The sequence below is a fragment of the Linepithema humile genome, chromosome 4, assembly GCF_040581485.1.
Source record: "Linepithema humile isolate Giens D197 chromosome 4, Lhum_UNIL_v1.0, whole genome shotgun sequence".
Lineage (NCBI taxonomy): Eukaryota > Metazoa > Arthropoda > Insecta > Hymenoptera > Formicidae > Linepithema > Linepithema humile.
Genome location: NC_090131.1, coordinates 19,185,377 through 19,210,114, shown reverse-complemented (window position 1 = coordinate 19,210,114; position 24,738 = coordinate 19,185,377). Strand labels below are relative to the sequence as shown.

Genomic DNA, 24,738 nt, shown 5'->3' with positions numbered 1-24,738 from the left:
CCTTTTTTTATTAGATTTCTCCGTCTGTCTTTTTCTCTCTAACACAAAGAACGCTTCTTCTACGCGTACGCGCCGGCTCCGAGCGTGTTATTGGTAGTCCCGATGTGTGATTTAAGAGTTCTCCCCCGTCCCTCCGCTCGGGAACGGTGTCATTTGCATATACCTACGTATTCGTAGGATCCCTCGAGTACCCTCGTATTAATGTGATACCTCGCCTCGGTTCTTAACAGTTCTTTTCTGGCCTTAGGTAAACACTCGGCATGAATATGTATGCCACCTCGCCGGTTGACCCGTCCTGAGATTCGAAAGTACTACGCAATGGACATCGAGCCTCGTTACATAGTCACGCTTCTCTACGCGATCGTCACAGCGGATCGTTCCAAACGATATGTTATTGAACGCGTGTATTATTCGGCGATCCTCCGTCGGCCCGGTATTGCAACAGAGGAATAACGGTGAAGAATAGTGGGAAAACGTGATCGCCATCCTTTATCGATGAGCGGGGGCGAGTGTGGGATATTGCCGGATTTAAAATGTTATTACTTGGAATTTGATATGTGATTAATGTTGATTCGACGCCAATCCTTATTTAATTAACGTTGCTCTTTGTGCTGCATTATAAAATAGAAATCGAATTTGATTAATTATTAACAGGACTTAATTTCTTAATATATTTCTTTTCTATTAGAGATATAAAAAATCAAAGCTGAACGCTAAATATATAAATTTGCGATAATTCAAAGGATTTAAAGAATAGATTTTTTAAAGCGATAAAAATGCTGTATAAATTTTAGTGACACTTTGCCACCGATAAGATATCGGTTGAATATGTTCGAGCAGCAATCTTCAAAGTGATTTCCGCGTAAGTGTAAAAATGAATTTGGTCGTCGTCCATACATTCCACCTCCAATTGTCTTCATTAATTTCCACCACTGTCTAGCCAACGCCAATCAACTACCCAGCAAGCCCTGCGAGAGGGTCTGCCTAATTGGAATCGCGAAAAAGTGGGCGTGTTCCGATCGGGATTCACCATCGTTTCGAGTCGTTCCTGCGAGTTCCTGCCATTCGGTGATGGCAATTTTCTGGAGCACTAATTTCAACATTGATAACTTTGTATTGAATACTTTTATCTTATGATACGATATATACAATTGTAATTATAATTTTATAATTATAAATTAATAATAAACATGGATAAAAGGGGCAAAAAGCCCCCAAAAATGTTTTATTTAATTTCTTTTGAATTCTATATATCAATAAATTAAAATTAAAATTAAAAAATACCAAAAATAACTTGTAGGCAAATTTTTATATCGCACGAACAAAGGGTAAATATATCACTGTCTCAACATTGTATGTTGCAAGAAAACTATACGTAGGACGTAAGCAGGATTGTTTCGAATGTCGGAGTACATCGGAGAGAAATTAATGCAATCGTCACGATTCGCTATTCGCCGGATTCACGCCGCAACGTTGAAACGAAAGCGCGAACAAAGCGGAGGCGAGTTTAACCTACCTGACCGAAAGCAAGCAACGAGGCGATACATTCGCCCACAAAGAGCCTTTCGTTCCCGATCCTTGACCCTCGCGTGTCGTCAAATTGAAAGAGAGGATTCGCGGCTTGCGAGCGCGCGAGATGAACGTCGCGCGCAATTCTCGAAGCGTGCAACTTCGTGCGGACCTGACGGCGGGACAAAGACTCGGTGAGAAACCGTGAGGAAAATGTACTCACGTGCGCCGTGAAGAAAAGAGACGTGAAGAGGAAGAGAAATGTGGAAAGATAGAAACAAGAAAATAAGACGAATTGGTGCAAAGACGGATAGCGACGTTTCGGAGCGCATCACCATTATATTATTATTTTCTATCTTTTTTCCCACGTTCTTCAGGAGAGCGATTTTCCCAAGAAAATTTTACAGAAGTGCACTAAACAATAATTCGTTCACATAAATACTTTCCGTGATCACGTCTTGCCACTCTTTGCACTACATGTGTTAATTTGAAAAGTTGACGAATATTCCCGAATAGAATTATTCCGCGAGGATCGCTTGACAGAGTTGTAAACCCGAAACTTAAGTTTCATTGCTTTACATATGGATCCGCCCCTGCCGGCGAAGAGGGAGGGAAAAGGAGACAGATGGAACGTGTGCTCGCGCACCAACTATAAGTGGGATATTCTGGCAGGAATATCAAAGCCGGGGCCGCGTCAAAGAGAGCGAGGAAAACGGGCGCGCGGGAAGACGAGAAGAAGAAAGAAAGGAGAAAGGAGCGAGCGCAAAAAGGCATCATGGACGGAGCGTGGACGTTACGGCTTCGGGACCACCGCTTGACTCTTTCATTCATCATGTTCATTCCTCAAACGGGCATTGTGCCCGTACGTGTGATGTACGTTTCTTCCTTTTCGCTCGCACGATGCGCAATATTAGCGGGACCACAAATCGTAAACGAAGATATAAATTTAGTTGGCGTATTTATGTCGACGCCTGGATTTATTTGGTAAGTAATGCGAATATAGTAATTAATCTTGCTTCGTCCTACATTTGAGAGTGTACGTGTCAAATTAAGTTGCGGAGAGGTATCATAATTTAACTATCATTCTAAATATTACTTATATCTAATTCTTGAATAAAAAAAATTGAATATCATAGAGTTAATAATTCATTAAAAAGTCATAATCAAGTAAGAAGTTATTTCTCGCATTTATAAATCGCGTCGTTGCGCGAAGGATCGCCTGGACAAAAGAAGGGAACGCACGTAAGTACTAATTTTTCGCGTGAAATCCAAATGTCGGCGAGGGTCTAACGCGTTCGGGACGCGGAATCGTTAAAAGTCCGTTTCTCGGAAAGTATAAGTATATCGAGTCTTTCGCACCTGCTCGGTTCGACCGACAGTTGCAAGTGCCATGTAGAGAGCGCCGTGATTGGTTTCCCCGGGGGTGATTTTATTTCCGCCCAATATGCCGGCCCTTTGTTATCCCCTCCCCCCGACAGTTGCATTCGCGGCACTTTCCAATTTCCGCCGGTGTCGATCGCTCCGCGAGGCAGATGTAGATTTGTCGCACACGCACGCGTTCCACAGCGTTCGCGCTATCGATCCTCATCGCGCGATATCCAGAAGTCCGTCACTGATTCCTTCGACGGCATGCATTATCTTTTCATCGGAGATATTATTTAGTCACTGAACGATAAGTATATTACGGTATTTTCTCCGTTTTATGAAAAAAAAGACTGAAAGTTTTGGTGCAAAAATCGACTGTTTAGAATTTGCTTTAGCATAATAGCGCTGTATTTTTTTTGGTTAGTGATAAGCGCATATTCGTATCGCATTCGCGTGCTTGTGACGTTAACTGTGTCTATTGTCGGCCTGAAATAACATTGCATGCGATATGCATATGAGACAAATGGGAACTCTTGAAAGTATATTCGATTCTTCTGTAACATTTGAAAAGACGGATTTACCCGTTTCACGTACCCATCAATTCTTTTGCATTCTTGGGTTCATTCTTTAAGAGTTGTTCGAAGTTCTCTCACGGCAATACCTCATGTTTCGCACGCATGTATCGCTACCCCGAGAGACGCAATAATTGGTCGTTAGCGCCTACACACCTATCATTTGCAACTGCAGCGCGCGGCAACATTCTTGCACGCGGCTGATATTCAGAAAAGTTGCGGCCGCGGCTGCGTGGATGAGGCTTTGCAACAACTTCCTGGACGATGACGATGACGACGATGGGGTTCAGCCAAGGGAGCGACCCGCTTAATGCATGGCATTAAGGCGTTACGTAAATGTGTCTCGCGTGCTGCGTGCGGGTGACTCGTCGTCGTCGGCATCTTTTGGACGTCTCTCTCCATTAAGACGTCCCGCGTCGTTATTATTAGTTAACTTCAAATATTTATCGTATTCTTCCTTCGCGCGCGACCTAGCTCTGTCGTTTGTCGGATTCGTTTCAAGCTATTCTCGTATTGCGGCTAAATAGGGACTTGTCAGGGATCAAAGATCGTTGAATTCGTTTAATAAATGGTAATGGTTTGCTTCTATTTCAGATTGTTTAATAAATTGTGAAAAATATAAATAGACGTGACTTTAATATGGATAAAGTTAGCGCTTACAATTAGTGAAATATGATTAATTTTGTGAATATAAAATGCAGTCTTTAAAATAGATTCACAGGTCATAGGAAAATTATTAATTTCAGATTGCTGTTTAAAGAGATTCTAGGCTATTCTTATAAATATATAGGATCGAAATAAATACGTAAAAAACAAATTATAACGTAAACATTTTTCAACATCTTCGAAGGAAAATTAGGACAAAAAATATTTTTGCAATATTTGTGACAGAAGTAAATATGATTTAAAATTCAAGCACAAAATTAATTTCTTTAAGTCGATAGTAATTAAATTTCTCGTAAATCGAATTTGACCATTGAATATAATAGAAGGACGTGCATTCACATGGAGAAGGAGCCGAAAAGAAATAAGAGACGACAGGAAACGAGTGCGGGAATTCAAGCGCATTTCCTTTATCCGGGAAAAAGCCGCTACGGCGTAGTTGCGTCATTCGCGTTTCGCGCATTTGTTACGCCAATCTCTCGCGTCTTTTTGCTGCCAGCCGGCACGGCAATCATCGCGCGAGCGCGTTGCCGGAAAAAGCGCCGGGAAAGAAACGCTGCTCTCGAGTGCAATGCCAGCGGGTCAGCGGCGGGGGAGAATGCTAGTTAACGAGGCGTCGGGCGATTTTACCCTCCCCGAGATAAAATTCCGGGTCGGCGAGTTTAACTGTACCGCGAGCAAAATACCGGCGAGCAACCGATAATTTGTTGAATTCCGTCGCGGCTGCTCGAACTAATCCATTATTGACGGTATGTTTCGCTCGTTGTTCCGCGCGACGGAGCGATTTCCCCGCGAATGGATTAACGAGGCCGACCTTCCTCTTACATCACGAGATGCAAGGTGCCAGATCATTTGCGCGATTCATCGAAAACTCACGTGTATGAATCGCGCATTCGATATGAAAAGATGATTCACGCGCGGAGTGTATTCGCGCTGGGTTGAATCACTGTCAGCCGTTTGAAAACTATAGCGCATTCGGTAGAAATAGGACTGACATGACGATGAAACTTGACGCTCGATGTGATTGCAATTTCCGAGTTTCGAAATTTATTTCGCGAAGACAGCTTTCGTAATAAACGCAATTTTTAAAGTTGCCAATATGAAAAAGTTTCTTTTTGAATTTCATTATGTTTTGTTGCATTTTAAACAGGAAATGAAACATTCGAATTCTCATTTTAAACATTCGAAATTTTGTAACGAAAACGTCATTTTATTGATCGTCGATGTTTGATTATAAATTAGTCTCTGATGATGCGCGAAAGTCTCGCAAACTGCCTCTCTTATCTTTCTTATATTTCTTCCTTTACTCGTAACAAATATAATCCGTTTTATGAGCATCGCTCAAGAATCACCGCTTTTCTCATCTCCTGCATTTTTCTTATCTATCGCAACATTATCCGTATCTTTCTCTCGTCAAGTTGCAGAGCGACGTCTCGGAGGAGAATGGATCCATAAAAACCTTGTTCCATCTCGAGAAAAATCTCAGCTGATCAATCTCGAGAAAGCGAACTTGACAAATAATAGGAGTCGTAAAATAACATTTCAAGTTCTGACCTGTACCGCTATGTTTCACCATGTAATACTTTCGCGAAAAGAGCTATGTTGTGAAAACCATTGCATGAAATCGAGAAGAAGAAAAAGAGCAGCAAATGAAATGAGAAAAAGAAGAGATGTAGTTTCACATTTGTGCAAAGTTATTTTTATCAGCCAATGTTTTTTTCTTGCTGAAATCAAATATAATTTCTTTAGTTTCGATTATCGTGTATCCATTTAAAGTCGACTTTGTGTCGAGAGAGAAAGAGAGTGAATTGATAAACGCGAACTGACTTTGACGTTTACTTCGTGACTTTATTAGAGAGCCGCCTATAGTCAAAGTTCATCGATCCACGCGCGCCGCGACGCCGAGCGTCCTATTAAAAGCCGCCTCCACCGCTTCCGTCGCGCGAGGCGTGGAGCGGCGGGCACTAAAGTGGCCAGACGGACGGAGTGCCGGTGTCGGCCGGAGAAGAGATCAGAGGCTCGACGTCGAAAGAAATAGTTCGCTGGGAGAACGCGGCCGCGCACGTGTTTCGGAAACTGGCGTCGTCTTTCGGCGACGCGTTCCCTCGATTTATCAAACGCACCGTCGAAAGGCGCGACAACCCATCGCTTTCATCCTTTGCGTTCGCACCGCGGCTCAACAGGTGATAACACGAGCGAGACACGACGTCGTCGTTGTCGCAAGCTGATACTTAATTAGTGCTGCTGATCGATTTCTCAGATTTCGAAGAGTGAGACTTGTTTTTGCAGTAAAACGATACACTATTTTCTGTGTGAAAATATCAATCAATGGAGATAATTATAGAATTAGATAATATTAGATATTGCATAAAATGTGCAAAAATTAAACTTTAAAGTTTCCAAAACAGACAATAAAACTGTACTGTTCTGTTATAATAAAATGGTACTTTAATAAAGATATAGTAACATATCTAACTTTGGGAATTCTCGGAAAGATTGGATAAAATGATTTATTGGTGGAATTCTTTAAAAATGATATTTTTGATATTTTACACAGACTGTATAAATTACGTAATATATAACGATGAAGTATATTTTTCATAGGTCGGTCTATGAGAATTAATAGCCGAAAACTTTGTATCGTCGATTTATTGCAGTTGGAAACGCTACGTTGCGCTAAACATTTGTTCGAGTTTATGACTGCTATTATTTTTGTGTTGGCTGCTTTCGTACGCGCTGGAGTGATCATCAATCATTGTATCGTAAACGCGAGAACCAAAAGAGCCACCCATACTTTTAAAATCTAGTATGTTGGACCGTTTAATGCGGTTTGGGGAATTGAAAGCTACGTTTTATATTGCTATAAATTATTTACCGAATAATTAGTACTTGTACAAAGTAATAAGAATTATTGAGTCACATCAAATTGTATCCCTCCACCTAAATTTGTATTTATTTTCTTTTTAAAGTAGCCGAACTACGAGATGCTTCGGTAAAATTAAAAGTGATTTAATTGCACGTTTCCTAATTTCAGGCGATTCGCTTTATGCCGCCGGGGTCTGTCGTGAGTGGCGAACCAAGAGATGCACGATGATATCTGACGACGATTTAATTTTACGATCGTTGGGTTTATGGGGTTCTCGAAAGTCGCTTAGGAGAAACCGCTCTTTGGGTGGAGTTGCCGTGCTGTGGTCTTAGCGTTCGGGATTTAGGAAGAAAGCGCGGAACTCGCAACGATCTTGGCACGTTACGACTTTTTCGGGTTTATAGCTGATACCGAATCCATGTATGGGAAAGTCGATGAGAGGTTTACGATTGTAAGAATATTTGTTCCTTATAGTACCTCAAAAACGCAAAAATAATTTCCTCCGAGTAAATTTTTAACGCACAGAATTCAGAAATAAATATGAATGAATCATATTCTTAATAAATGTTTCTAATTATAAAATAGATCGCTAACTGAGAATGTCGAAATATCGGAAAAGAATAAAACATGATCTATGAATTAGTACTTCTAGAAACGTATCTTTATATCTGATATTTAGCTCTAAATATAGATGTTTGCAATTCTTCGATAATTAATTAATTAAATTCTTCTATTAATTTCACACATTTATATTAGATGTAAATACAGATTTTTCGAATTCATTACTAATATTTACAAATATTTTAGAAATGCATTGTTATATTTCTAGTGTTTTAAAATTATCGATCTTAAATTCCATTGATAACAATGGCATATCTCACTCAATTATCGCAAATGCACGAATTTAACCGAGATTAGATATCAGTGAATTAAAGAGATGGCCAAATTTTATTCTGCATCTTAATTTTAATGTATTTAAATTTTAAATATTTAATAATCCATGATATACAAAATTGTTATAAGGTTAAAAATTTTATAATATCAAATATGCGATAAAAAAGGCCAATTCTAATAATAAGTTAATTAGACAATTCGTAGATGAAAGTCCGAGATACTTGCGACATCCAATACAATTGTAAAGAAAAGAACGGAAAATCCACGCTAGAAATTGCACGGCGATAAAATCTGCAGTTTCGGGCTGCTGCTTCCCGTTCCTTCCTATTTCGCGCGGAGGATTAATGTCCCGAGATGCTTCGCTCGGGCCACGTGCATCAATTGCAACGTCAAACTATTTCCTTTGCGCAGATAGCGCAAGCATTGAACGGGGGATCCCCTCGAGTTTGATGTCTTCCGGGGCGATATGACCGGCCACGACCGCCGACGGATTTCTTCCGAGATCCGCATTGAGACATTTCTATCCGACCGATATGGAGAGGATAACCCGCGTCCCGTGTCCCAGCGAGGTCGGGGCCCCCGTTCAATCCGGAGTTAGATTCTGGGCGGACTCCGGTCGTCGTGTTGATATCCCCGCGATAGCTCCATTGTTCGTGGACACCGGTCGTGCGCAGGCAGGTACGCGCGCTGGTCGGCTTCGTCGCCGCCGCGACAGTTCGGGGTCACTTCCTAGTGCCGGGACGTTTCACACCAGCGTGACACATCGGCGCGCGGCGATTCAACGCGCGGTACATACGGTCACGAATTCGCGTGACTGCGCCGTGCCGCGGAAAATCACCGACGGCGGACCCGTGTTCCGACAACGGGACGAGATGCATCTATCTTTTGATCGTCATCGGTGAGAAATCTCAACTTTCTCGTCATTTGTACGTGTTGGCACGAATATTTGTGCGCGAAACTCGTAGTCCAATGAGGACAAATCGGATAAACGTGCGTTTTATTGTTGACGTATTCCACAAAACAATATCAGGTAATCAAAAAAGTTTGTGCGGTTTTTTATATTAAATTTAATATAAAAAACCGCACAAACTTTTTTTTACATGATGTGTTTAATTTTTTTATTTTCTAGAATTCGTGATTTTGTGGTTAAAATTGTATAAAGAATGCAATTATATGAATATTTTGCAATTTATAAAACTTATATATGAATGTGTAAATTATATTTATATTTTTTCTCTTTGTTTTTTGCTATATGAAAAAACAAATTAGAAAATACGTGTTGAACATTTTTCATGCGTGAATTCTGTAAGAATTATTTTCCTTTACATCTTCTAATCTAGATATATCAGAACCAACAAATGTATCCCTATGCTTTTTATTTGTTTTTAATGAATAGATTAGTAATATCTGTGTTTGTAAAACGTGTTCTTAATAGCCAAAAAGAATTTTATGATACAACAAATAAATGTTTTCAAATATATAAAGGAGCTATCCGAGAACCTATCGTTATCGCCTCTTCTAGAAAATTCGATTTCCTATCTTATTCTAAAAGATAACATTTGGAATGATTATCATAACTATTTATATAGTACGCATTGCATATCTACTGTACTATATCTGTTACTTTATTGCTTATCGAATTCTACATTCCGCGTTTTTATCTTTACGATAAACTTATTTAAAATTTATATATATACGCTTAAACTTAACAGTTTAAAAGTGATGTATTTTTTTAAAATTCATGTGTCTTATTTTAGATAGGCCATCCTGATTGCCACATTATTGCACGAAAGAACGATAATGTAAGATTCACGATTATAACGATGTGATACATAACTATGCATAATTACCGGTTCCTGCAAAAAATAATCGCATAAAAGTTAAGTAATTAAACGTAACGGAATAAGCACTTTGAATTAAAGAATGCACAGCCAGGTATAATTAATGAATATAATTATCAAGGGCTCTTTCGTATAATCCGTGATAATTACGACTTATTATGATAATCATGATTCCTTCGGCAATCATCGTGCCATTATATATTGCGCTATGAATTTTCATAATAATTTTACTTCGTACTTTATTTTTCTTTTCACGCGACTACGAGTTCACACAATCTGCAGTACAGTGTACTACTTTGTTTGTACACGTCGACGTGAAATCGTAATCATGCTTTATTTTCAACGAGTTTCTACGTAGCGTACAAGGAACAGGATTTTTTGCCGCATTCCGTTCGTCTGTCAACATTTCAACGATTCTTTCGAAGAGTCCGCGCATAAATCATACCTTCGTGTGTCCCGGTAATATCCCACTGGCGCTTGTTCTAAGGAAATAGACTCGTCATCCCTTTACGACGTGCTAAGAAGAAAGGTAAACACATCGGGGACCATCGTTCTCGTTGACATTAAACCGGCCTGCGGTCTTACCGCTTTTTGACTTTTTACTTTGGTTTCCGCACGTGACTTCCAACATGTTGAATCCTCCCACAGCGGAAAGAGAAAGAACTGTTTATCAGGATCATGGTCGCATGTGCGCCGTCCCTCGGGACAAAGAAACCAGAGTCCCAAAAGGACCCATAATCTACGCGATGGGAGACCGTTCTCTATTTATGTGACGAAGGCAAGTGGTTGTGCCAATACCGGGCCCGGCGAGTAATGTGAAAATCAACCTTGAGGAATCTTCTCCCTTCGGTTTACTTCCTCGGGTTACTCCCCTTTTTTCTTCACGAGGTCGTCCTTGTCAGCCCGGAAGGTGAATAAGCGGGGCCCCGCGTACCCGGGGCGGGGTAGCCGCGGTATAAATCTCGGCGCCCTAGACAAATGGGACCCTCCTAACGGTGCGTGCTTGCGTGGAGTCCTGCACAAGGCACGCCACGAGGCTCCTCTTTGTTCGTCCAAGGACAACGCGCCGGGCGGGGCGGCGTTCGGTCCGTTTGCCGCGCAATTCTCAGTTGCTCGGGCCGATGCAGTTTTCATGAGGCGGTTTCGTGCTCAAGGACGCGCCCGCCGCGAAGAGTGTTTGCGTTAGGCCCGAGCCGTCGAATGAGTACGCGGGCGAGGAGGCGCAAGAATAATCGCGAGCTCGAGATACGATCTCACTTCTTCCGAAGTAAACGGGTTCGAATCAATGGCGATGAAAGCGCGATTTAGATTGATATTTATTGCGATAGAAGTCGAATGTGTGAAGCGGTCGACGCCGATATTTAAAAATTGAGAAAATAAAAAAATGGAGCATTGCGTCTATTTTTATATTTTATATTTGTATGAATTATATTGATCTTATTTTTGCAAAATATAACAATGAACGATTAAATGCATCCTATTCGAATCGCAAAACACTTCGAAATTTTGACTTTGTGTTTCTTTAAAACCTTTTGCGGTTTATATATATAGACCCATGATGATGAACTTTTCTTCTCCACGATATTCTCCGGCCACGAAAACGATGGAACTTGGCCCGGACCCGGGGAGGAGCCAGTTGGACATAAATCCTAATGTCCTAGATTTAGATGAATAGAATTTAACGGTGCGTACGCCGGAGTCTCCGCGCGCACGCACAAGGCCTTGTTCGCCGGCTTTGTCCGCCGAGGACAAACGTATAGAGCAGCAGTCATTTTCGATTTTCGCCTTTCCAGATTTATTCGTGTAGAAGGACATGTGTATACCTAAGCTTTAAGCTAGCAAGAATTTCCAAGACCGGCTTCCAGGCATCTGAGATTATCCTCGCGTCTTTCATTCGGAGATTTTCCCCACAGCATTTCTTCCCCTCTATATACGTTGGCGTATCATCGAGTTTTCAGCAAATAATGGCCCACTTGATTATGGGTATCTTAAGTAAGGATGCGAGGGACATCCTCGTCATGTTGCACCGTTTTATTCCTATCGTTCCACAGTAAAGGGAACACGAGATCTATTGTCAGGATTCGAAGCGCATCGCATCGTCGAGAAAAGAAATATTGCGGCTAGAAGTGGCACGCTTTGTTTGCCCGGTATTGTCGCTAAGGTTAATAGTGAAGTGGTTTGTTGCCGGAATTTTTCGGGATCGCACGGTTTAACAACAGATGTTCGCTGATGGGCGGAACTGTTCACCTTCGCAATAGTGTCTTGCATACAAACAGCGGAATCGAGTCGAGTTGTCGCTTTTTCCAACTTGCAGTTGCTACGATTAAGCCGTTTTGCTGTATTTAAATTATCGACACGGACTCGAAAATTTTCTACTTACGCACATTAGCGGAAAAAAAATAGTTTTTTATATAATCATTTAATTCCAAGGTTTATAAAATATTTTCTCAACTCGGAAACACAATGAACAGTCCGTCAGTGATTTCATTGTACCATATTTATAGATAGAATTCCGAGATAGCGCGTCGAGTCCGCCGACGAAACACACGGACTGCATCATCAATCACGGGGATCTCCGTCGATCGCGCAAGGTGCAATTATGGATATCCAGAAACGGGTGGCGGCCTCCGAAATACAAAGAATCCGTTTTACCCTTCCTCGCCTCTTGCGCGCCGCGCATCATCCTCTTTGCCGGTCGCTCTCTTTCTCCGTCCGCGTCCTCGCCCCCTCGCTCGTCCTCGAGAATCGACCTACGGCTGTTCCTTCGGAAACCATATATTTTTCGTTTCACAGTTCGCGGCGCCGTTGAATGCCCTGCCTCCATTCAGACGAGGGTGCATCTCCGTAGCAGCCGCCAGGTATAAATTCTGGCGTCGGCTACGCGCGCTCGATAGGGTGGGTGGGGGAGAGACGAAGGAGGGCGGCAGGGGGAGGAAGAAGATGCAGGGAGAAAAGAGGAGGAGAAAGATCGGTCCCATGGTAATCGATTACCTCCCCCGTATCCCCAGAATCCCATATAGTGACCGGCCCCATGGCCTGAAGATTGAACCTTCGATAACCGCTGCTTCTCTCTCTCTCTCTCTCTCTCTCTCTCTCTCTCTCTCTCTCTCTCTCTCTCTCTCTCTCTCTTTCTCTCTCTCTTTCGTTCTCCTCTTCCTTCGTCTCTTCTTCGTTCACCCTCTCTCGCTCAATCTACTCTCGGGAGATTCTCCCGCAGTCGATCGTTGCTCTTGTCTATTCTCTCGCGCCGCGCGACGAAGGATGTAATTCTGAGCCTCGGAAATGTTGTACTAATTAAGCGCACGATGCTTTGGCACCTGCTATAGAAACACGCATCTTCAGCTTGCGCAGCTCTCGGTACACGATGAAATGGTACGTAATATGCCTTGAGTGAACAGATCAAGGAGAATAATATGATAAACCATGAGAACACACAATAATTAATGCGACTTGGAATCGAATCGCGATAAATGCCGGATCGTTATTACGTGAATCCTGTAACATGAATTCGCGCTAATTAGTCACAAACAATATCTCTGTAGCGTTTACCATTCGCAAAACATTATATGGTGATTCGAGCGCAAGGGATGGGTCTTTTGAGGCGCCATTAAAACGCAATCCGCGCTGTTAATTACACGCCACATCGAAATGCGTACTATGCGCGCGTACTATGTAAGCGCGCGTGACGCGCAAGATATAATTGAATCGGGCGCGTCTTTGGCCGTGTGTACGTTTGAACAAACACGCATACTTTGCACCTGTGTGCATGGCGACCAAACGAACCGCGTAACTCGATATTCCTAGTTCTAATTATAATTCCGCGCGCAAAACAGCTAATTGAGAGGGCGATGGCCACGAACGGCACACGCTACTTTGGATTCCGCGTTTTGCCTTTGTCTGGACACCATTCGTTTCTATCGTGCGCACCGTTTGTGACAGGACAAATGCATCGGCGGCTTTGGCGCCGGCCATACGCGGCAATTGAATTTTATCCTTTCCCTTCTGCGCTCGAGAGGACTCGAGAAAGTTAATAGAAAACACGACTGTCGTGTGCCGCGGCGTAACTTGATATTACAAAGATCGACATCTCATTCCTTGCGCCTACGGGCGCCGTGTCTCTGAATTCCGACAGCCAGGTACTTCAGTCGTTAATTCAGTAATTCTATAATTTAGAGTGTAGAGACATTGACAAAGATGACTCAATTTAATCATTCGAGCTCGATCCTCACCGTTGCGGCGACACGAGCCGAAAGAAATTATGTGACTGTAAGATAAAATCATAGAACGATAAATTATCGACGTGATGATAGCTAGATACAATTATAAAATCCTAATCAAGAAATCATTATATATATATATATATATATATATATATATATCACTATTATATTACTCATGTCAATTAATTTTAAAATATCCTAAAAGATTTGATACAAAAATATTTATATATAATGAGAAAAATATTTTTTTATGTGAAAAATGTTGGTGCATTTATACAGCATTTAAATTCATACGTGAATGTGAATATTGATCGAAATGAAAAAAAGTTTATCGTGCAGATTATCTTTCTTGGAAAATGCACTCCCTTAAAAGTATTTGATAAAATTTTACTGAGAAATGATATTCTTATCATGTCAAAAGACAGATATAAGCACAGCAAGGATACTTTTGCTGAAATATCTAAAAATTATGCCAGATACAGATCTGAAAAAAATTTTTGGACAATCAAAATTTATCAATAGAGCACTTAAACTTTTTGCTGCGATAAGATAAGATCTCATTTTGTTCCATCCATTAATCAGATCGAGTGTTCCATTGATCAATTTTGATTCTACAACAAAAATTATTTTCAGATCTGTATCTGATACAACTTTTAGATATTCAGCAAGTGTTCTTTCCGTGGATGCATCAAAAGAGATGCACATTTTTAATTGGATATACACAAAATATTATTTTCTAAGAATTAATATCAGAGATGAATATAATAAAAGCCAAATCAAGAATACTGGAATACACATCCTTTGAAAGCATGCAATAAAAATTAAAAATATGAAAGATAATAAATCTTGATAAAAGATAATAAATCTATTGAACTGACTATGCATTAAAAATATTTAAAAATACAAGAAATAAATATAAAAATAAAAAATGGGAAATATAAATCTGATTGGGCTTATCCAGAATTCTTATTATCTTTTTTGAATTTTAAAAAAGTGGGACTAGATAAAATTCATTTTACAGCGATATAAAATCTACAATGTTGTTATCGCGGTCCGTCGATATAAAAAGATAGACGTTTCTTTGAGGATCGTACAAATACCTATCATGGTGTTGCTTCTCTGTCGGATGATATTTACGACAGGCTAAAATCGTAGAATCGAAGACATCAAAAAGCGAGAAAGAGAGACGACGTCGCGCATCACAATTTCTCGTTCGGGGGCTGTGCGGTCACAGAAGCTATAGAATCACGGATACATAACGCGAGGAGGACGATACATAGCGGGGTGCAGCTGCCTCTTCTTCTACAACCGGGGAGTCGCATCTGCTGGTCTTCCTTCTCACCCCGTGCGCCGTCCTTCTCGTCGATCTTCTCCCCGGTCATCCTTATTTCGGGCCCGCGGCGCATTACGCAGCACATTTTCTCCGCGGTGCATCCTCTCGCAGGATCTCGGGCTCCGAAAACACCGGCCGATCTCCTTTCCCGAGATCCGCGTTCGAAGAACACGTCGGTCCGGTAATAACATCTCTCGCATGTATTTCGGCCCTCGTAATATGCGAGATATATTCGTGCATATAGCGAATGATCATATGGTACGCGAGCATCCAAATATTCTGCGGATCACGCAAGAAAACATGGACCTGAGAAGAAAGCGAAATCCGCGAGGATATAACGAGCATATTGTTCGCCTTGATAAGATTAATACATATCGCTCGGGAAGTTTATTGATCAAAATACTATCGCGTTGCAAAGCTGCCGATTGAAATACACATTAAACGCGATAACAAAGGATAACAAATACGCGCTGCGTAATCAAACGATGTATTATTGACAGTATCATTGTGCATCGTATTAACGATAGAAGCTACTTGCGTTCTGAAGAAGAAGCGTATTCAGAGTAATGTATTGCGATAGAAATCACAATTGACCGACATTATATGATGCAAGACATGATGCAAGAAGCACAGGCTTATTTCACGCCTGTTGGATTTAATCGTGTACGCGTTCCTTGATAAAATCAGAGTTGTTTTTTCGTTCAGTGTTATTTCTTAAGAACTTGAATTATGTACTCCAGTAAGAAATACGTGGCAGTTAATTTACATTTTATGCGAGGAGGATAATAAGCAGTAGTCATGAATCATACTTTACGTCCTAACCGTGAAAATATGGTTTTCCCGACAGGTATCTTACATTAATCCGCCATCGTGTACTGCGAAGAGAGCACGCGGAGAGTCGATCCGCAGACATTTGTTCACCGTCTCGAGGATAGTTCATCGAGAGCAAGGTGTTTGCTAGACGACGAGAAGAGAGGAGAAGGTCTCCGCGGGAGCTGCTCCCTGTTTACTTTGCGCTTAAGTACACGTCGGTACAACATTATTCGGCGAGTGTATGTTCCACGAACGGGAGACCGGTACCATTCACTCGGCATTGTATCGGACTTTAAGCTTCATTCAGCGAAACGTAAATCTCCCGGCCTCGGACTCCATTCAAGGAACGCGAATATAAGTTGCAGCCGCGTGAATACTTCAGCTGCACGAAAATCCCAGGGCTGCCGGTGCAGATGTAAACACACTGGAATCTTTGAAGGGCTCATTCGCGTCTCCCTGCGGTCGGGATTTTATATAAAGGGATGGATACCGGTATATAATAAACGCGCCACTCCAGAACGATCCCTCGCACAAACGTGTACTTTGACGGAGAGATTTTCGGATTTTCGATTACTATACACGAAAGATCGTCTTACGTATTCGTTGAGAGCAACAAATTTCTTTTTCAGAAATTTAATTTTCCAAGATATTCGGTGCGTTTAAAATTGAATTTAATTTACATGAAATATTAAATATTTTCATCAAAATATGATGAATTTTCATCAAAATATGATGAATGAAAAATTCCTCAAAGAAATTATTGCAAATTTATTATTAAATCAACTAGATTAGTATGAAATTAGTGTTTCACAAGTAAATAAAAAAAATGTAATATATATTTTTTAATTCTACGCATCGACTTTTGATACTTTCGTCGTCAATAATGCAAATCTGTGTACAGACTTTCAAGCAATACGTGGGAGGATATTTATCTTTCCTGCCGCGCGGTCAGAACGCGGGGAAGGAAAACAGGATGCGGCAGAGTTATCACCTTGGGGTAAGAACATATCGCGATAGAGAAGCAGTCGTTTTATACATAGGTTTAGAGGTTGAGTCGCGTCGCGGCGAGAGGACGAGAGGGACAACAGACGGGAGGATCGTTCCTCGCTTGATAGCGTACACATATGACGGGAAATTACCGCCAATTCTCGATAAGTTATCGACAATTTTAGAAGAATGCCGCCGGGAAGTGACGCGCCACGTCGCGCGTTCGTACCGAGCAAAACCAACAATTTGCCTGAGCATTAAAGGCAAAACCCTGCCGCTCAATCGCGCGGTTCCACGCCGCGGTGTAACGTCGAGCCGTTACACATCGAGTCCGCGAGCTCTTCCGGTCTCGAGGAGCAGAAGGACGACGGGGTACGCATATCCGAGATATCGGCGCATTAACGGCACTTCTCGCCGGATCGTATCTCCGGCGAGATGGCACGTCGCTTTTCGAATTTCATCAACCCGGGTACGTGCGCGCGCGAGGAAGTTATTAAAGCGGTGTTGCATTAGGCAGATAAATGGTGAGATAGATGGGCACCGTAACGGCAAACGATAGAAGAGGATTAAATTACAGTACTACGCGGCATTAAAACTATTCATACCCGACTGTTGGAAAAACATAGGAGCAAATTACAGACGGCCGGTCTCTGTAATAAGCCACGCAGCGAGCGCGTTACCGCGGCGCGCTGCTCGTCGCCGTTAATCGCGTCATTTGATTAGTACTTGATCGCCGGGGTGAATTCTGTCGAAAGCATAGCAGCGGCACGCTGGAAATCAGGGATTGACGCCGTTGTAATTTCGACCGGATTAATTTTCAGTCCCGGAGATATGAACAAACGTAATTCACGTCTGCGATTTACAGTGTGTCCGCAATACCGAAATTGGAGCGCGCTGTAGTTATATTGATTCTATCTAATTTTCACGTCGGCCACCGTCGCCCGGGGTGCTTGTGTTCGAGGAAAGAACTCGATTGCAGGCGACTGCAGAACAAATCGCGAGTTTGGATCAAGAAGCGAGTCAGAAACATAGAGACTTAATCTAAACTAGCCGAGCGGGTTCTCTCAGAGGCCTGTTCGTAATTAAATATTACAAATGATCGTGGGCCGCGTCTTGAGGGTTTCTCCTGCTCGTGATGGCGACGGCGAGAGAGGAGCGCTTCCAACACGGTAGACCATTTACGATAGCCCTAAGGGAATGGTCCGCTCAAACCTGTGCAGAAGCATAATTCATTCCCGTCACGCTCCGAATGGGTCTTTTTAACGTATTCGCTACGCGCCTAAATGAGGAAAATCGAAAGGAAGTTAGTTAGGTCAGTCCAATCTTTAACGTTTTATTTGGTTCACATGTAAGACATGTTAAATGTTGCTGCATTGGACGCAAGCAACAATTGACTTATTCTGAAATTCTCATTCAAATTTAAACATGTTTGTTCAATTTCAGAGGATATTCAATTTTTTATGACGGATAAAACTGTAAAGATCTTTTATCATAACTTTTCAAACTATGTTTTTGAATTTTAAAAACCTAGTAATATATAAAATATTTTTAATACAGTATATTTAAAAATAGATTTATCTTATATTTGTTATTTTAATTTGAAGCCACGTGCGTGATGAAATTTAATGAGGAAATGTATTCGTAGTCCGAATGAAGGCGTGATTCGATAACACTTGGAAGTTTATAAACGATCTCACGCGTATCCGACCAGGTGCAAAACCGCGTCCGTCACCTCAAAGATGACGCAGCGCAATGTTCCGGAGCGACTCTATCGAAGGTGAGTTAGCGATGCTCTATCAGCATTAGCGGAAGTCAAACAACATGTAGATATCAGGAACGGTCTAACGTTACGCAGAGGAAGGTCCACAAGTAACTCGAACCCCGGATCTAAGAGCTATAGGGACACCACGGCGCGACTCAGTACACCGACTAATCACCGTGAGAAGTTCTCCTTCTATCCGCGGAAGCGTTTAATTACCATCGGCTTTCTCCCGATAACGCGCCCGGCGAACTTCGACCCCGCCATGCCGCAAAATACGAAGGCAGGAACGATGGTAGCGATCGGGTTCATCTAGATAGAGTCGTAGCAAGCGACGATCCGTATCGCCCATCTGACGTGAAAGACAATTGGAAACGAGATTTCGTAACGGCGACATAAACGTAAAAGTAAACGATCGTGGTACGATCACCGCGCGAATGCCACTCTCTGTCCCCGCGGGAATCGGCTCACGTTCTTGTTGAATGAAAATTTTAATTTCTCGCGAACGCGCTCGTAGTGATTTTCCGCCAATTTTCATAAATCCGAGCTCTCTGGCTTGTATCGCAAAAACAACACGGCGATTTAGCGTTTCGAAATTGATGGAAGAGTGCACAAAAATTGCGTAGCAAATTAAATTGCATTGTTTGGCAGAAAATAGATAATAGTTTAACCCACTTTTGTATTTATTTGAATAGAACTTCACGATTTCTTAAAATCGGATTTGTTGAAAATATTATACCTGTGCAGTTAAGCTTGTTCAAACTAGACAGGCAAGTAGGTATCTTTGACAAACTCGATTTTAAGAAATTGAGTTTCAAGGATATCTTTTTATCTTTGAAATTTTCTCGCACAGCGGGAGTATGCAAGTTAGACGATGACTTTTTCTTTGTTTGGCATGAGCAACCTTGAGATACAATGAATCACACCATGGGTCGACGGTAACGTTAATCCCTATTATGAAACAAGAGCCTGTAAGTTTCTCCAAAGTTAGTTTCCTGTCTACACCCATAGCAGCTACGCTGTTTACTCTATATACGAAGCGTGGATAATACCCGAGCTATTCCGAGTTATGGACAATGAAGCTCGTGAAATCGCGAACAAGAAAGAAAATAACGATAGCCGGCCGCCCAAGTGAGTTCCCACATTCGGCAGTATTCATCGAATTTTTCTGCCCGCGTAAACAAGCTATCCTCCGAAAGAGAAATCTGATATGATCACTGCCTCCCTGCCACGGTCTTCAGCGACAGGAGTTTTCCTTGTTTTCGGTGGCCGGTGGGCCGATGGAAAACACATGTCCCGGCTGCGGGATGTACACGATCGGTCTGGCTGGTTTCGGCGCATTCCTCATCTCTTGTCAAGTATGAGGCAAACGGCTGTCGTCCTCATCACCGAGGTAGGAAAGAGAGGGAGGTTTGCTGTCGTTGACGACCATCGTGGAAAAGCAAGACGAGGCGGGCCAGATGGGAAGACCGACACGAACGGGGAAGGGAGAGGGAAGGTGAAGGTGCAACGAGGTAGAAAGCGACCAGTCCAGGGTCCGGGTATTCTATTATGCGGGGTTATCTAGATTATGGCATTCCTGCTTCAAGGAACCTGAGCAAGCCGAGGTGGACGAAATGGGGTGTTGCGAGAGACCGTGCGGGCCCCCCGATCGCCCCTCTCGCTTTCCCTATATCGCGGGGCTCTCGAACGCCCCATTAATCCTCCGTCTCAAAAAACCCGAAATTAAAAAAAAAAGAAACACGCGTAGATATATATAGGGGGAATCTGGAAAAGAAACAACGGCCTGCCGCCGCTCAGGACAGGTAGTGCGTTCCATCCATCCAGGTGCTCTCTTTCTTTCCGTCCGTGTTTTGGAAGCTTCTACGATTCGCCTCGCATTAAGTAACGCTTGAATGAGCAGGAGATTATTCGCGAGAGCGGCATATATTGCGTTGCAACAAGCAAGTTAATGTAAATTGTCTTGAATTGCGTCGTTATTCCAATGGTTATCTTTTCGAAAATTTATTATTCGTATTCAAGTTTATATATTACTTTTAGCGCGTTTCATTTAATAAAGAAAAACTTGCAAATTGACAGATGGAAATAAAAGATTTTACAGCGTTTTATTTTTATTTGCTACGGTATCATGATGATGGTATGATGATCTCAATCGTTCGTAAATATTTTAGTTGGAGAAACGTGGAATTTGGAAGTTAAAACATAGATAAAAATTCAGGGTTCGTGTAAAAAGCCAGGTAGCGAGGCCCGAGTATTCTTTGTTTCTGTATCCTTTCATTATCTACTAGATTATGTTGCATTAGTGTATCCATTAGAAAGATCTACAGCTACGCCGGTTGGCGCACGGCGCCTGTAGGAACGTGATAAAACATATATCGAGACTGTTCCCGCAAATAAACTTGTGTCAATATGTCGAACCATTAGCGGATAGTTTTCCGATTTTACAACACTTGGCGGAGAAGCCGGATATAAATTTTTATATCTAGACGGGGCCATTAGCAAGTACTCGAGAAAAATTAAATGCAGGCGCCGTATGTGTGCGTTGCACTAGAGATAAGACCGGCAACAAATCTTTCTGCTTTCGGGAAATTAAATGATTATATTAAGGAGATGCACGGATCGTATAAAGGCGAAATAAAGGAGAAATTGCGAAACAAAATTTATGTTGCAATCAATGTCTCCTCTTTCATATTCTGAAGAAGATACTTGAAAATTCTTACAAGCCTGTTATCGCATTTTTCTTTTCAAAAGTCACAGAAAGATACTGTTCTCTAGAAACGATTAGTATTAGTCATACAAAGTTGTATCAGAATCATGATAAAACCGATAGGTCACAGGGTCTATCTTCAAACTTAACTTCTATGCAAATATATTACTCGGCGAGATTCCTCTTACATCTTTCTTCACTTTAAAAAATTAACACTGTAATCTAACATCTCATACTAGGCACGTGTCTAGTTTGCCCAGGCGCAAGACAGGCCTTAGCGGTATAACAGTAAATGCTGCTCGAAAGTGGTTTCGGTGCAACGGCCGGTTCCGTCGGTCCTTGAACAAGTCATAAACGCGGACAGCCGTGGTCTTCGGATGCCATCAGAGATGGCGCCGTGTGTAGCTCCAGGAAGACAGGCTTGAGGTTCGAGGACCTCGTCTGAATGCTCTTCGGAAACAACGCTCCAGAGATGCGATGCGACAGCGCGCTTCGCTTTGCATCGCATTAAAATATTTTACGTTTTATAACTTGTTCAACGAGCTTCCCTTACATGTATCTCTACATAGAAATTGCGGTTGTTTTAAAACAACGTAAAATTGCGCGCCGCGTCGAAGAAGACTTCCGGGCACTTTTTATTCGAGGATGAAAGTTCTGCGGGCGAATAACGGGAATTAGCGCTGCTAATTTTTAATAAGTAATAACGAAAAGATGCGGGATATAGCGTCTGTTCTAATCAAAGATTAAAAGCGTTGCTAAAAAGTTGCACAACTTTTAAAAATCATAATAGTTGCATTTATGCATCTTATTATTTGAATTTATAATATTGAAAAATTTAAGATGTAATTAATTGATTAACTGGAAATTAATCTGTCTTCAACAGTAATTGACTTTTCTTCTATTTTATATCTAAATTTAAAATTCTATTAAAGTCCATTTAAGATTCGGTGCAAAGAAAAATTTCGCAACATTTTCGCGATTCTCTCGAGTATTCTTATTTTACGTTACGAACTTTCTGATTTTATCAGTGCTCCAAATTTATAGCAAATTACGGTTTCTCTCGATGAGAGCATCGCGCAGATATGAGACGGACAAATATTAAAGACTTCGGGGCGCGGCGAAATTTCAGCGCAGTCGGCGTAACGTAAACTGCACTCGGGGCGCAAATTATCTCATTAAACGCTTCCCCGTTTCGAGGCCCTCCGCCTTCCGCGGCGCAACAAAGTGCAGCCGCAATAATTGCGACGTCATTCATACCCTGCACAATGCGCCCGGGCCTCAGACGAGAGTCACGTTGCGGCTGCGGCGCGGCGGCCGCGAAGACTAATCTTCCAGATACAGAAAGTAGAGTTCCCCCCGGGGCGACAAAAAGCAACGCGCGGGCGCGCGGCCGTGTATACCTCAATTACACGAGACCGAAGAGAGGAGATCGCACCTTGCGTCGCAACCCGAAAGAGGTGTCTCGCGGTCTGCCCGCGAACCCGCCTCATTCGTACTCGGTTAAACAAATGTCGCCCTCTGCAGGATAACGAATGGCGAGTGCGTACACTGACGTTCGTAAGTTCTCGTATGCAGGAGAATTAAAGATTTGTGAAAAATATAACGTTGCGATTCTAAAATTCGATAACATCACACTCAATTGTGAACTGTTAGTGTATAAAAACGGCGGCTGAATAGAACTAGACTTGGATTTTAAATTATAAATTCGCGTATACTAATTTATTACGCGTAATTTTCTTTGCGAGAATTTGATACATGTAATGCAACGCGCTATCTCTTAAATGTTAAGGCTACTTGCGTATTTTGGCTAGCTACATTCGCGAACTTATGATCGGTATTGTATTATATAAATGTACCACGTATACGTAACATACGTACAGGTTCACGGGCGCGCGAGACGACCGTGAATGCGCCGTTCATTATGGTATAATGGGTTATTTCGATCCTTCTCGAATTACCGAGTCGACAATAAGGGATTCGATTCGAGAAAGCCCGTTTGCCCCTTAAGTCTCTTTGCGAATGCTTTCGTATTGGAGGCGAGCTGGAAGAATGGACGAAATTGAAGAAGGATGAAACGAGGAAGCATGGAGTATGGAAAGAGAATGGAAAAAAGGGGGAGAGCGGTAAAAAAAGACGAAAAAGCACACGCGTTTCAATTGGGTGGCTGGAAGAAATATGAGCATAAACTTCGAGCGTAGTAAGTGCCAGAAAGATATTCTTTAATAGCGTTTAATGGCATCACTTAATATTACATTAAATCAATTCTCCTCTACAATTGACTTCCAATTTATTAACAAACTGATTGCAAATTGCAATATTAAAAACGTATATATTTTTATCCGATTAAAAATTCTGGAAGGATGTTATAATTTAGCATTTAACGCTGTTAATTTAGCATTTAACACGTTTTCAATTTTCCGTCGTAAGATGAGAATAAGGACTCGGAAGGATACGTCGAGGACCAAGGAATTACCATACAGACGTATCTCTTTCTGTTACCCTTCATCTCGAGGAAGGATTCCGAGATGCAATCTCCTCCACGGTTTCGCGAGCGAAACGTGCACTTATACGCACTTCACGCATTCTCTCCAGTCCGTGTCCACCCTCGTTCTACGCGCGGTCCGTCGCTTCGTAGAGCACACGAGCCCCTCGCCTCGACACTCTCGCCGACACAGCAAGCCTTAGAAATCACCGAGTCTTCCGGGTGTGACGGAGCGGAAATCGCCATTGTGTCGCGCTAGCACGGTCCTTCGCTCTTCGCGCACGACTCGCGCCTCGGAAGAAAGAGGGAATGGATCGTCGTGCCGGGGCGAGGACTCGCTTTTCACTACGCGCTATGCTACGGCAATCATAAGGGGCGGGAAGACGAAGGGCAACGTTTCATCGGTGTGCCAGGACGACAATTGTGCTCACACGCTCGACGTTTCGCCCGGCGAGCGAAGCGTATGAAAAATTCTGATTAGACGTTTCGATCGCGAAAGATTCGCGCATGAATCGATAGATTCTTAAGTTGCGTGTATACTGAGAGACCGATCAGCAAAACCAATCGACAATTGCGGAGGTGTCAGCGATGTCGTGTCATCTATGCATAGATAGAAACGTATTCTTATCGTTACATGCGATGCACGATCGACTGAAAACCATCATTATCTCAAAAAATTTATATACGACAGAATAAAATAATAAGAAAATAAAAAATTACATAAGCG

The 24,738-nt window shown here is 42.1% G+C and overlaps 1 protein-coding gene across 1 annotated transcript in view; it reads right to left on the bottom strand.

The window, feature by feature from the left end:
• The window catches only part of LOC105672660 (uncharacterized), a 52,949-nt gene that overhangs the window by 18,835 nt on the left and 9,376 nt on the right, over positions 1 to 24,738 (bottom strand).